The sequence below is a fragment of the Ambystoma mexicanum genome, chromosome 12 (genome assembly GCF_040938575.1).
Source record: "Ambystoma mexicanum isolate Mex_15411 chromosome 12, UKY_AmexF1_1, whole genome shotgun sequence".
NCBI classification, from domain to species: Eukaryota; Metazoa; Chordata; class Amphibia; order Caudata; family Ambystomatidae; genus Ambystoma; species Ambystoma mexicanum.
In genome coordinates, this window is record NC_090936.1 from 966,428,765 (window position 1) to 966,442,087 (window position 13,323).

Consider the following 13,323-nt stretch of genomic DNA (forward strand, 5'->3'; position numbering starts at 1 on the left):
GGTGCAATAAGTGTCTCCCTCGAGATCACCACGAGGCGCCCTGTCGGTCTTGTCAGCTCTTGCGTCCTAAGACGATCAAGGTGCGTTGAGTTAAATGGTGGGCGGCCTATGCCATGATGCAGGCCGAGGGTAGCTCGCCCGCCGCCACAGACGACAAGAGTGACGAGGAATTAAGTGACGGCTGTGGCTCTGATACAAATGCCATCGACCTTTCAGCGGAGCGATCGCGCTCCGAACCGTCTGTCCCCAGCATGCAGGACGATAGTTCTGCTATGGGGGGTTTACATCCCGGCGACAGGGATGCACCTGCTACTCGGAGGCAAGCACACAACACCTAGTACCGCCTCAACGGATTTGTCGGGATAGTCCAAAGCGCCAATGGCTACGCCAAACTCCTCGATGGCATCCGCGCGGTCGGCAGTCCTTCCCCGCAAGTGCGTAAACGGCATGCGTCCGGGCACTCCACAGACAAGGGTACCAGCACCAAAAGTCACAAGGACGTTGAGACGCCTCTTAAGAGCGTGACGGCGCATAAGGTTCCGACAACATCGAAATCTACGGCAAAACCGCTTGAACAGCCGAAACCCCTTCCAGAGACGCTGAACATCCGCGAGAGTCTTGCCAAGATTGTTTCAGTGGCCAATAAGTTCAAATACAGGTCGAAAGACACGTCCACACACCAAGAAAGGCAGGAAGACTATTATGAGAGCCCCCAGCCTTTATCTAAGACGCTTTTAGATAAATATCTGCGTTCTAAGTAGGTAGATCCCCAGTAGGACCCCTTTTCCCCCTCTGGACCCCTCTGGTCCCTCTTTATGGACCAGGGAAAAGTTTGAAGAGTGTATGAATAGGCTTGCAAAGTAGTTTGTGGACTTCTCAGAAAAGTTTACCACGCCCAAGAGGCCTACTGAGGAAGACCTTTACCCCACAGTGTCCAAATTCCAGAGAACTTCCTGCCCACTTCATGAGGAGGTCTTTGACCAGACTGATCAGGAAGAGGTTCCTCATGACGCTTCATTACAAGAGAATGATCCCTTTGAGGATCCCACTGACCAGGCCCCTGATTTGGGGGTGGGGGTGAGCCACCGGTGAATAACACCATGGTTGTCACCTACCCATACCCCGTATCTTGACACAATGTGCATGGATCCTCCCGCCTCTGCGTCAGGCATCTCCCATGGATGACCAGATGGCATTTAATGCCATTCGAAAAAAGCAGCCGATCATTTTCAAATAGCCACGCAGGAAGCGTGCAGGACTCTTGATTTTGTGGAGGATCTTCTAAAGGAGAAGCCACCTGCCAGCCAGGCTATCCCTTTGCTTAACTCCATTAAAAGGCACATCGCACCCTATTTACTGACACCTTCACTGACCAAGGCTGTAAAATTATTTATATATATATATATATTTATATATATATATATATATATATATATATATATATATATATATTTCTGATGTTTGTTAATCTGCTTAGAATCACATGCTGTGCATAGGTCCGACATCCAGTGGTCACAGCGGAGTATTGCATTTTGTTTTTCGTAGTCGAAAAGGGGACGTCGACCAGGCGTGTCTGAAACACTATCCCTATAGTGACGTGCGTTGTACCCACAATCCCTCACGCGTCGAGGTCCCTCAGATTGTTTTTTTCCGCCCAGCTTCTGGTCGCCTTCACGCGGAGCTCCTCGAGAGACATTGCAACCCTCGACCTTTGGTCGTTTCTTCTACGAAGATTAATACAGCACTCCCTCGACGCAGTGTAGCTGTTCTCCGCCGAGCAAAATCGTCGACGGAGGGTCGAGCGGAGGAAATCTTCGGCGCTGCCGAACACGTGGCCTGGCCTCGCTGGCCACATACAGTAGGGAGAGTGGGGTCGTGGGACATCTCTGGGTCTTTCTGAGAATGCCTTTCCCTTTCCCCTTCCTTTCCCTGGGGGTGTTTATCGCGATTTATTGCCTCTGCTATGGAGAGGACACCATTTAGGTTTTGCCCACTTTGTAAAGGCAAATTCACTTGGAAGGACAAGCACTCACGGTGTAACCGCTGCTTGCCCCTCGATCACAAAGAGGAAGGGTGCGCGGCTTGTCGGCTTCTGAAGCCTAAAACTCTAAAAGACCGTAGGGTTAAAAGGTGGGCGGCCTACGCGATGTCGAAGGCCGAAGGTTCACCCGCCGCTGCTACCACCGACAGTGACGAGGAACGCGATGACACGACCTCCGCCACGGAAGTCGAAACCCCCTCTAAGGAGCGCTTACGCGCTTCGTCGTCTGTCCCCGGCCCCGACGGGCTCGGCTCACGCCCTGCTTATGGGGATGAACACCCCGGCGACACTGACGCACACAAAGATTCACATAAAGATAAGCACACAACCCATGGCTCTTCTTCGTCTAAGTCGAAGAGAGCTTCGGCGCCCAAGGAGACGCAGGTTCCACCGGCGGCCTCCTCGGACCGTTCGGGTTCGAAGCCCCTCTCGCAACCGCAGCCGCGACCTGCGACTGGGCTTTCGGCAAACAAGGGCGCCACCACCAAACCATCGGCCGGTGCGCATCAACAGAAGGCGCAGACCGCCGTACAGCGCTCGATACCCATAGCGTCGAAAACTCAAGCTTCCGCCGACAAGAATGTCGCCGATAGCTTAGCCAGGATCGTTGTAGCCGACGCCCAAAAGCGTACGCCGAAGATTTCGTCGAGCGTTACGCATAGATCAAAGGATACGCCGAAAACACCCGAAGGAAAGCAGGGACTACCCCCTTCAGTCAGGGAGTCTCCCGACACACCTGAGGGTTTTGAGGAGGGCGACGGGACACTTTCCTCGACGCTTTGGGAGAGGTCGAGCCATTTCGAGGTAGACAACTCGAGTTTTCCCCCGCTAGACCGCTCTGGGGTACCCCATGAAACTATGGAGAGACTCCACCTCTGTATGGAGAGGATGGAAAAGTTTATGAGTACCCAAGCCCCTCTAACTCTCAGAAGAACTAGAGAAGGGCCTCAAGACGACCCCAGAGCCAAAAAACCGAGGCTGGTCGATCCCCTGCTGGACACAGCCTCAGACTTCCAAGATGTATATGACCTCACTGGGGAGGAACAATACTTCGAGGAAGAAGATGATTTCATGGACAACGAAGGACAGAACCAGGAGGAATGTCTAGAAGACAGAACAGACATTATAGAAGAAGGCTTCGGGATTAGCCCAGGAGAAGGACCTTCGCACCCCTGGCAATCACCATCAGTGTGTTCCGACACTGATGCCCTAAATCTAACTCCTCCGGATAATTCTCCAGTTAGGAACACGTCTCCAATTGACGATCAGCCTACTTTCAATGCACTGTTGCGCAGAGCAGCAGCGCATTTCGAACTGGACACGGGAGAACTCTCTCCAGAATTAGACTTTGTAGAAAGAGTCATTAAAGAAAAACCCCCGGTCAGCCAGACCATTCCACTCCTCGCCTCAGTTAAAAGGAGGATCACCCCGTCGCTGTCCACTCCCGCATTGATCAGAGGGGTCAATCCACGGATTGAGAAACTTTTCGCTCCTTCACCCTCAGACCCGCTCTACATTAGGGGACATTCCATACCGGACTCCCTAGTTGTATCTAATACTAGAAAGAGGGCAGGGGTACCACTTTCCACCAGTGAGGCACCCCCTGACAAGGAGGGCAAGAGGCTATATGCCCTTGCAAAAAGAGTTACTTCCTCGGCTGCCTTCTCAGCAAGAATTGCCAACAACAATTCCTTGCTTGCGAGCTACGCAGACGCGCAGTGGGCCAAACTGCGCAAAGACGCAGAGGAAGCACCGGAGCCTTTACGTACACGCCTACTGTCGACTATTGGCGAAGGAACACAAGTGAACCAGAGCATTGTAAAAAACTCTCTGGACGCGGCAGAAACAGCAGGACGTTCCCTGGTACAAGGAATACTCCTAAAGCGCCATGTATGGCTGCGCAACTCAGGCTTTAAACCGGAGACACAGGCGTCTTTAATAAATAAACCTGTCGAGGACGCCAACCTCTTCGGAAAAGCGGTAGATGAAGCCCTAGAGATGGCCAAAAAAGAGTTCGACACTATCAAGACTCTTGACCAGATCTCTAAGCCCACTACCAGACGCGGCTATGGCAACAAGCGCTTTTTTCGTGGCCAACGGCAACAACAACAAGGTCACCATCAGCAATACCCTGCCACCAATTACCAAGCCAATAGTGGGCAGTACAGCCAAAGAGGCCAACGCCGGGGCAAAGGGAGAGGTCGGGGATCCACCCCCAGAGGCTCCCAAGCCCCCAACAACTCCAAGTGACGCGAAGATTCGCGTCCCCTCCCATGCAACACCGGTCGGGGGCCGGATAACATCCTTTCTTCCTGCATGGGAGGAGATAACGTCAGACCGTTGGGTACTTTCCACCGTAGCCCACGGATACTGTATCGAATTCAACAGTTCCCCATCCTACAGACCCCCGAGGGGACGGCGGTTGACGCCGGAACATCTTGCCATCCTTCTTCAAGAAGTACAACAACTGCTGGAAAAAGGAGCCATAGAGGTCGTGCCTCTATCTCAGGTAACGGAAGGTATTTATTCAGTGTACTGCCTTGTACCCAAAAAGGATCTAACCATGCGCCCTGTATTAGATCTGCGCCCAGCGAACAAGTTTATCAAACCCCAAAAGTTTCGTATGGTGACCTTACAGGAGGTGATCCCGCTGCTTTCACAGGGAGATTACATGACAACATTGGACATGAAAGATGCATACTTTCATATTTCAATGTTGCCAGCGCACAGAAAATACCTAAGGTTCATTATAGAGGGCAAACACTACCAGTTCAAGGTGCTACCCTTCGGTATAGCTTCAGCACCAAGGGTATTCACAAAGGTACTGGCAGTGGCTGCGGCCCACCTGCGCAGGTTGTCCATCCCAGTTTACCCTTACCTCGACGACTGGCTCATAACAGGGGACTCCTACGAAACATGTTTCTCCAATACCCAAAAGACGGTAGACCTTTTGTTCCAACTGGGCTTCTCCATCAACGAAAAGAAGTCCAGTCTAGACCCCAGTCAAATCAAACAATTTCTAGGGGGTCCAAAACATGCTGTTTCAGATCCCCCAATATGTGACCGGCCGAGAGGTGACGGTACGCAAAGCAATGCGCTTGCTAGGAATGATGGCGTCGTGTATTTATTTGGTACCTCACGCGCGCCTGCGCATGCGCCCAATGCAAGAGTGGCTCAACAGCCAGTGGTGTCAGGCCAGCGGACAATGGGAGGATCTAGTGGTGGTCTCGCAGGCCTTGGTTCTCTCGCTACAGTGGTGGACAAAGGGGAACATGGAAAAAGGAAAACCCTTTGCCACACCCGCGGCGGAATCCACTCTAACCACAGACGCATCCCTCACAGGATGGGGTGCTCACCTATCCCATCAGACTGCTCACGGAGTGTGGACTCCGAACGTAGCATCCAAACACATCAATCTACTGGAGCTACTAGCGGTATTCAAGGCGCTAAAAGCCTTCCAAGAACACCTACAAGGCAAGACAGTAATGGTCCTTACGGACAGCACTACAGCCATGTACTACATCAACAAGCAGGGGGGCACCCACTCTCCAGGCTTGTCCAAACTGGCCCAGAATATATGGAAGTGGGCTCTCAAACAGGACATGTTCCTACTATCACTACATGTACCCGGGGAACTCAATCTGCTAGCAGACAGACTCAGCAGAGATTTCCCCCTGCCCGAAGAGTACGAATGGCGTCTGCACGAAGACATCGTCTTCGACGTCTTCACACAATGGGGATTCCCAGAAATAGACCTGTTCGCAACCCTGGAGAACTCTCAATGCCTAAGTTACGCCTCCAGGTACCCCCAGAACCAATCCAAGGGGAACGGTCTATCGATGCAATGGTCAGGGAAATTTGTTTACGCTTTTCCCCCGACTCCCCTTCTCAACAAGGTGGTGCACAAGATGCACCAGGAACAAGTGACCATGATACTGGTGGCCCCAATGTGGGCCCGACAGCCATGGTTCGCTCACTTGATGGAGATGTCTCTATCTCCCCCAGTAAAACTCCCCTGCCCGTACAACATGCTATCTCAGAACAAGGGCAGGACTCTGCACCCATGCCCCCAGAACATGAATTTAGCAGCTTGGCTCCTGAGGTCATAGAGTTCGGACATCTACAACTCCCGCAAAGATGCATGGACATCCTCAGGGAAGCCAGAAAACAGAACACTCGCCACTGCTATTCTAGCAAGTGGAAGAGATTTGTCATCTGGTGCAGGAGTAAAAGCATCAACCCTATTGACTGCTCTCCCACACATGTGGTACTATACCTGACCCATCTCTTGGATTCAGGCCTAGTGTTTAACTCCATTAAAGTCCACCTAGCGGCACTTTCTGCATACACCACCTCCCAACTCAAAGTGTCGTGGTGGAGGATCCCAGTTATAAAGGCATTCATGGAGGGAGTAAAAAGAATACACCCCCCGATAGCTGACCCTGCTCCCGGATGGGACCTTAATGTGGTACTTACCAGACTCATGGGCTCTCCATTCGAACCCATGCACAAAGCATCCCTTAAACATCTTACTCTTAAGACTGCTTTTTTAATAGCTATCACCTCCATCAGGAGAGTAAGTGAACTTCAGGCTCTTTCTATTCTAGACCCCTTTGTTACAGTTCACAAAGATAAAGTGGTTCTACGCACTCACCCTAGGTTTGCTCCGAAATTTATTTCTAAATTCCACGTAAACCAGTCTATAGAACTACCAACGTTCTTTCAAAATCCTTCCAATTTGGGAGAAAGGACTCTGCACACACTTGATGTACGCAGGGCGGTCATGTTCTACATGGAAAGAACCAGACCATTGAGGAAGACTAATCAGTTCTTCGTCTCTGTGGCAGCAGGAAGAGAAGGAGATGCGGTTTCAAAATCCACTATTTCTAGATGGATTGTTCAATGCATCACTCTCTGCTATACTCTTGCTAAGAGAGAACTACCCTTTAAGCCAAGAGCACACTCTACTCGAGGCACGGGGGCATCCATAGCATTCATTGCAAATGTTCCCCTTGAGTCCATCTGCAAAGCGGCTACCTGGAGTTCTGTGCACACCTTTACAAAACACTACTGTCTAGATACACACTCTAGATCTGACTCCCAGGTGGGACAGGCAGTATTACGACACCTTTTCTCTACTGTTCCTTCTCATAACCCACCGCCAACTCCGGGTACTGCTCGCTAGTCTATGCACAGCATGTGATTCTAAGCAGATTAACAAACATCAGAAGAGAATGCATTACTTACCGTAAAAGCATTTCTGATGGTTGTATCTGCTTAGATTCACATGCGCCCACCCTTCCTCCCCGCTCGGATGGAAGGAACATAGACTTCCTTTATATATCTCTCTCTCTTTCTGTACTCACTCACGTCTAGAAGGCTCCCTCAGGGCAGAAAAAATACAAACAGAGGGACCTCGACGCGTGAGGGATTGTGGGTACAACGCACGTCACTATAGGGATAGTGTTTCAGACACGCCTGGTCGACGTCCCCTTTTCGACTACGAAAAACAAAATGCAATACTCCGCAGTGACCACTGGATGTCGGACCTATGCACAGCATGTGAATCTAAGCAGATACAACCATCAGAAATGCTTTTACGGTAAGTAATGCATTCTCATATCAGGGGTACCCTTCTCCATGGGTGAGGCACCGCTGGACAAGGACTGCAAAAAACGGTATTCCTCAGGAAAGCATGTCACTACTGCAGCAGGGTATTCCACCCAGATTGCCAACAATACCACGCTGTTAGCCAGCTATTGCGATGTTCAGTGGAACATGCTGCAGGAGGTCCCCGAAACAGTACGTTCACTTCTGCTCGCGGTTGTGTCAGAGGGTAGACAAGTAGACAGTAAATCCGAATATCCTCAAGAACATCCTAGATGCTTTGTAGACAGCAGGGAGGACTCTGGCCCAGGGTACCCTTTTGAAATGACACGCCTGGTTAAAGAACTCAGGGTTCAAACCGGAGACACAAGCATCTCTCATCAACAAACCGGTGGAGGAGTCTAACCTGTTTGAAAAAATCTGTAGTTGAGGCACTGGAAACTGCCAAGAAAGATGAGACTTTGAAATCTTTAACCCAGATCACTCAAATACCCTTTCAGCAGCGAGGTGGAAGTTCTCGCTGCTCCTTTCGCGGGCAGTCCTATTCACGTTCCCCTTATAACCAATATGGAACGGGTAACGGATGGTCCTCAGAACAAGGGTCTGCTGCCTCCAATCAGTATCCACCTAGAGGACAGCGCTGTGGGAAAGAAAGGGGTTGCAATGCCACCCCTAGACACTCCCCGGCCTCAAGTCAGAAATTACTCTCTGATCCGGGTCTCCTCCCATGCCTCCCCAGTCGGGGGACGTATAACCTCATTCTTACACGCATGGGAGGCGAGTACCACAGACCAGTGGGTGCTCAAGACAGTCCCCCATGGGTACTGCATCGAGTTCAGCCAGCCACCTCGAGTCAGAGTCCAGAACATCTAACACTGGAACACCTCAAGATCCTGCTGGAAGGAGGTTGAGATCCTGCAGGAAAAGGGGGCAATCAAAGTCGTCCCTGTTCTACAGGTAAACGAGGGTATTTATTCAGTGTACTTTCTCATACCCAAAAAGGATCTCACCGTGCGCCCTATGCTAGACTTGCGCCCAGCGAATACATTCGTCAAACCACAAAAGTTTCCAATGATAACGGTGCAAGAAGTATTCCCTCTGCTAACGCCAGGGGATTACATGGCAACATTGGACATGAAAGATGCATACTTTCATATTTCAATGTTGTCGGCACACAGGAAATACCAAAGGTTTATGATAGAAAACAAACACTATCAGTTCAAGGTTCTCCAATTCGGCATTGCCTCTACCCCAAGAGTATTTACAAAGGTGCTGGCAGTTGCAGCAGGTCACCTGTGCAGGCGATCCATCCCAGTATATCCTTACCTCGACGACTGGCTCATAACGGGGAATTCCTGCGGAACATGCCTGTCAAGCACCCAAAAGCATATAGACCTACTCTTCAGTCTGGGATTCTCCATAAACGAGGAGAAGTCCAGCCGATCAGTTTCTGGGGGCCCTAATTCGGACACAAGAAGGATTTGTCTTCCCTTCCAACGAGAGGGTTCAAAACCTGCTGTTTCAGATCCCTCGGTATGCAGCCAGTCGAGAGGTGACTGTACACAAGGCCATGCGGCTGTTAGGGAGGATGGCATCCTGCATTTATTTAGTCCCTCATGCACATTTGCGCATGTGTCCCATGCAAGAGTGGATCAACAGCCAGTGGTGTCAGGCCAGCGGACAATGGGACGATCTAGTGGTTGTCTCGGCAGACCTCGTTCTCTCTCTCTGCAGTGGTGGTCGAGGGGAAAACCTCTTGAAGGGGAAAACCTTCACCACCCCGCAGTAGAAGCCACTCTCACTACGGACGCATCTCTCGCGGGGTAGGAGGCTCACCCTCATCAGCGGACGGTGCACTGCATCCAGCAGTAGCATCCAACCACATAAACCTGTTGGAGCTGTTAGCGGTGTTCAAAGCTTTGAAGGATTTTCAGACACAGTTGCAGGGAAAGACAGTACTGGTCCTCACGGACAGCACCACGGCCATGTACTACCTGAACAAGCAGGGAGGCACTCGCTCTCCAGGTCTATCCAAACTGTCACAGAACATTTAGAAGTGGGCTTTCTGACACAAGATGTTCCTACTGTTTCAATAGGTTCCAGGGGAAATCAATCTTCTGGCAGACGTGTTAAGCAGAGACTTCCGACTACCCTTAGGTTACGAATGGTGACTACACGTTTTGGCAGAATGGGGCTTCCCAGAGATCAACTTGTTCGCAACTCTGGAGAACTCACAATGCCCAGATTACACCTCCGGGTACCCTCAGAACCGATCCAAGGGGAACGGTCTTTGGATAACATGGTTGGGGAAATTTGTCTGTGCTCCCCCTCCAAACCCCCCCCGACTCCCATACTCAACAAGATTGTGCACAAGAGGCACCAGGAACCAGTCACCATGATATTGGTGGCCCTGATGTGGGCCCGCCAAACCTGGTTCTCCAATCTGATGGAGATGTCCCTCTCTCCTCCGATGAAACTACCTTGCCCATACAACATGCTATCTCAGGACAAGGGGGAAACACTTCATGCATGTCCGCAGACTCTCAACTTAGCGGCCTGGCTCCTGAGGTCATAGAGTTCGGGCATCTCCAACTTCCTCTGAGATGCATGGATATACTTGGAGAAGAAAGAAAGCCTTACACCAGACATTACAACTCCAATAATAAATGGAAACGCTTCATCATCTGGTGCAATTCCAAGAGCGTCAATCCCATTGACTGCTCTCCTACTCATATTGTACTATACCTGACTCACCTACTAGACACGGGTCTAGTTTTTAATTCCCTGAAGGTCCACCTAGCTGCATTTTCAGCCTATGCCACGTCCCTACGAAAGTTGTCTTGTTGGAAGATCCCAGTAATTAAGGCTTTCATGGAAGGAGTTAAGAGAATTCATCCCCCTATTTCTAACCCGGCTCCCAGATGGGAGCTAAAATTGGTATTATCAAGATTTATGGGGTCTCCCTTTGAACCTATGCACAAGGCAAGCCTCAAAGCACTCACTTACAAGACCGCCTTCCTAGGGGAAGTCACTTTAATAAGGAGAGTCGGTGAACTACAGGCCCTTTCAATTCTAGACCCCTTTGTCACAATTCACAGAGATAAGGTGGTTCTGCGCACTCACCCACGGTTTGTGCCCAAATTCATTTCTACGTTCCATGTGAACCAGTCTATAGAACTACCCACATTCTTCCAGAACCCCACTAACGTGTCGGAAAGAGGCCTACATACACTGGATGTGCGCAGAGCAGTCATGTACTATCTGGAAAGAACTAAACCACTAAGGAAAACAAACCAGTTTTTTGTTTCAGTGGCATCTGGTAGAGAAGGGGACCCTGTCTCTAAATCAGCCATCTAAAGGTGGATTGTCAATTGCATCACTCTGCTGCACTCTTGCCAAGAGAGATATTCTGTTCAAGCCTAGAGCGCACACTACTCAGGGCACTGGAGCTTCCATAGCATTTATTGCAAATGTTCCTCTGGAGTCCATTTGCAAAGCGGCAACCTGGAGTTCTGTACACACCTTTACAAAACACTATTGCCTAGACACTCGCTCTAGGTCTGATTCTCCGGTGGGACAAGCAGCACTAAGACATCTTTTCACTACTGTTCCTTCTCACACCCCAGCACCTGCTCCGGGTACTGCTCGCTAGTCTATGCACCGCATGTGATTCTAAGCAGATTCTCAAGCATCAGAAGACATGCATTACTTATCGTAATAGTATTTCTGATGATTGTATCTGCTTAGATTCACATGCGCCCACCCTTCCTCTCTGCTCAGATGGAAGGAACATAGACATTGTACTACTTCTTCTCTCTTTCTGTACTCACTCACGATAGTCATAAGGCTCCCTCATGGCAGGAAAAATACAATCAGATGGACCTCGACGCGTGAGGGATTTTGGGTACAGTACACGTCACGTTAGGGATAGTGTTATAGGCACGCCCATGTCGACGTCTGTTAGGCAAAGTTCGTATGCAGTAACCTCTGGGAACAATACAAACAACTCTGACGACAGGTATAGGAAACCCAACTTTTGGTATAAGCTTGTGCTACGCAGTTTTGGTAGCGTGTTGAGCAAGCAGACTTATCTCAAGAGGGGTCAATGTGAGCTGTAGGGGAGTTACACAGATTCACAGTGACAAGTATCCAAATAAACTCTTACACTCAAGGTTTCTTGCATAAAAAAATATTAATTTATCAGTCAGTTAGAATAAGCCTTCTTCAGAAGGGAGCAATATAACAGTAACCCACAAATACACTTCAATACTGTACACTCTTAGTTTCTAAATCATTAAAGACCCCTTTGGGATGGCCCACAGACACAATCTACAGCCTCAGGTTACTTCAATAGCTAGGGTGCTGGGGACATTATTATCTTACTGTTTGCACTTAGAGCACTGTTATAAGTTGGTAAACGGGGAAATATTATTAGAACAACAAGAGACCACAAATATCAAAATAAAAAGTCAATGGACAAAAGTCTTATATAGGATGAAGCACTTCTGGTAGGTAAATCGAACAGTCTTTGCACAATGTTTTAGAAGTCTTTGAAGAAAAGAAGAATCAAATGTAGGACCACAAGCCGTTAGACTTGTGAGTGGTAGAAGATGCAAGCAACTCTACAGCATGAGGTAAGTTTTCTCAGACTTTGTACAGTACCTTTGAATTGAAGAAAAAGTGCAGCAGATGACTTCTGTTCCTGTGCAGCTCTGCAGATGTCACTGTTCCTGGGCCTCAGCCATGGGGACAAGAGGGAGGATTTGTGGGGGCTCCTGCACTGCAATGGGACGGTCACTGCTCGCAACCGGCAATCTTCAAATCAGTGGCTGTTCACGGGGGCGCTGTTGAGCAGCCGTCAAGATGGCTGCCTAGCTCTTGAGCTCCGTGCACAGCCGCTCTTCATCCGATGACATCTGCGGGCTAATGCAGTGCTGCGACTACCCGACCGACCCACTGGCATCCCTATAGCTGTGGCTACGTGGCGCTGTGATCCTGGCTCGGATCGGACCTTGGGAACCGGAGATCTACTCTGCGAGACCCTCAGGGCCTTCCCTGCCGCATCCCTCCACTGGCCCGCCTGCTGAGACGTACATCGCGGGGCCTGTGATCTGTGCCAGGAGCGCCGCGGACTGGGTCGCACTCTTCGCCGGACCGGCGCCCGCTGTTCGGGCCGTGCCCTCCGCCGGCCATCCTGGACTCTTTCCTCGGGCCTCGCTTAGCCCGTTCTGCCCGACCGGCACTAGGGGGCCCTTGTCTGTCCCTCCTCCGCGCTGCTCGACACTTGGACGGTGCGCCCCTCCAGGGGGAGCTGCGCCCACTGCTGGGCTTGGCTGCGGCGTTTGACTGGGGCCCCGCTGGTCTGACATTTGCGGCCTGGTTGCGCCCTACGACCTCCGCTCTGCACCGTTGCCGAGACCGGATCTACCTCCGGCGACACCCGAAGACCTGAGAAGCTACACCTACTCCCCGACTGGACACTTACGGGCTGCATACCAGGTGAGGAGTTGCTGGGGCAGCGGCGCGCTGGAGCCCCCGTAACCGCTACAGGCCATCCTCGACCTGGGCCTCAGTACCGCGCCGGGCGGCCCCGGCTGGCTCCCGCGCCACTCTGGTTGGTCTCCGGGCCCGTATCCCTGCGGACCCGGGTCGGCCCGCTGCCACCACCCTCCGGG

At 50.9% G+C, this 13,323-nt stretch overlaps 1 protein-coding gene across 1 annotated transcript in view; it reads left to right on the forward strand.

Moving 5' to 3' along the window:
• LOC138514145 (zinc finger protein 91-like) overlaps window positions 1–13,323 on the forward strand; it is a 266,103-nt gene that overhangs the window by 155,215 nt on the left and 97,565 nt on the right. The window lies entirely within an intron of this gene.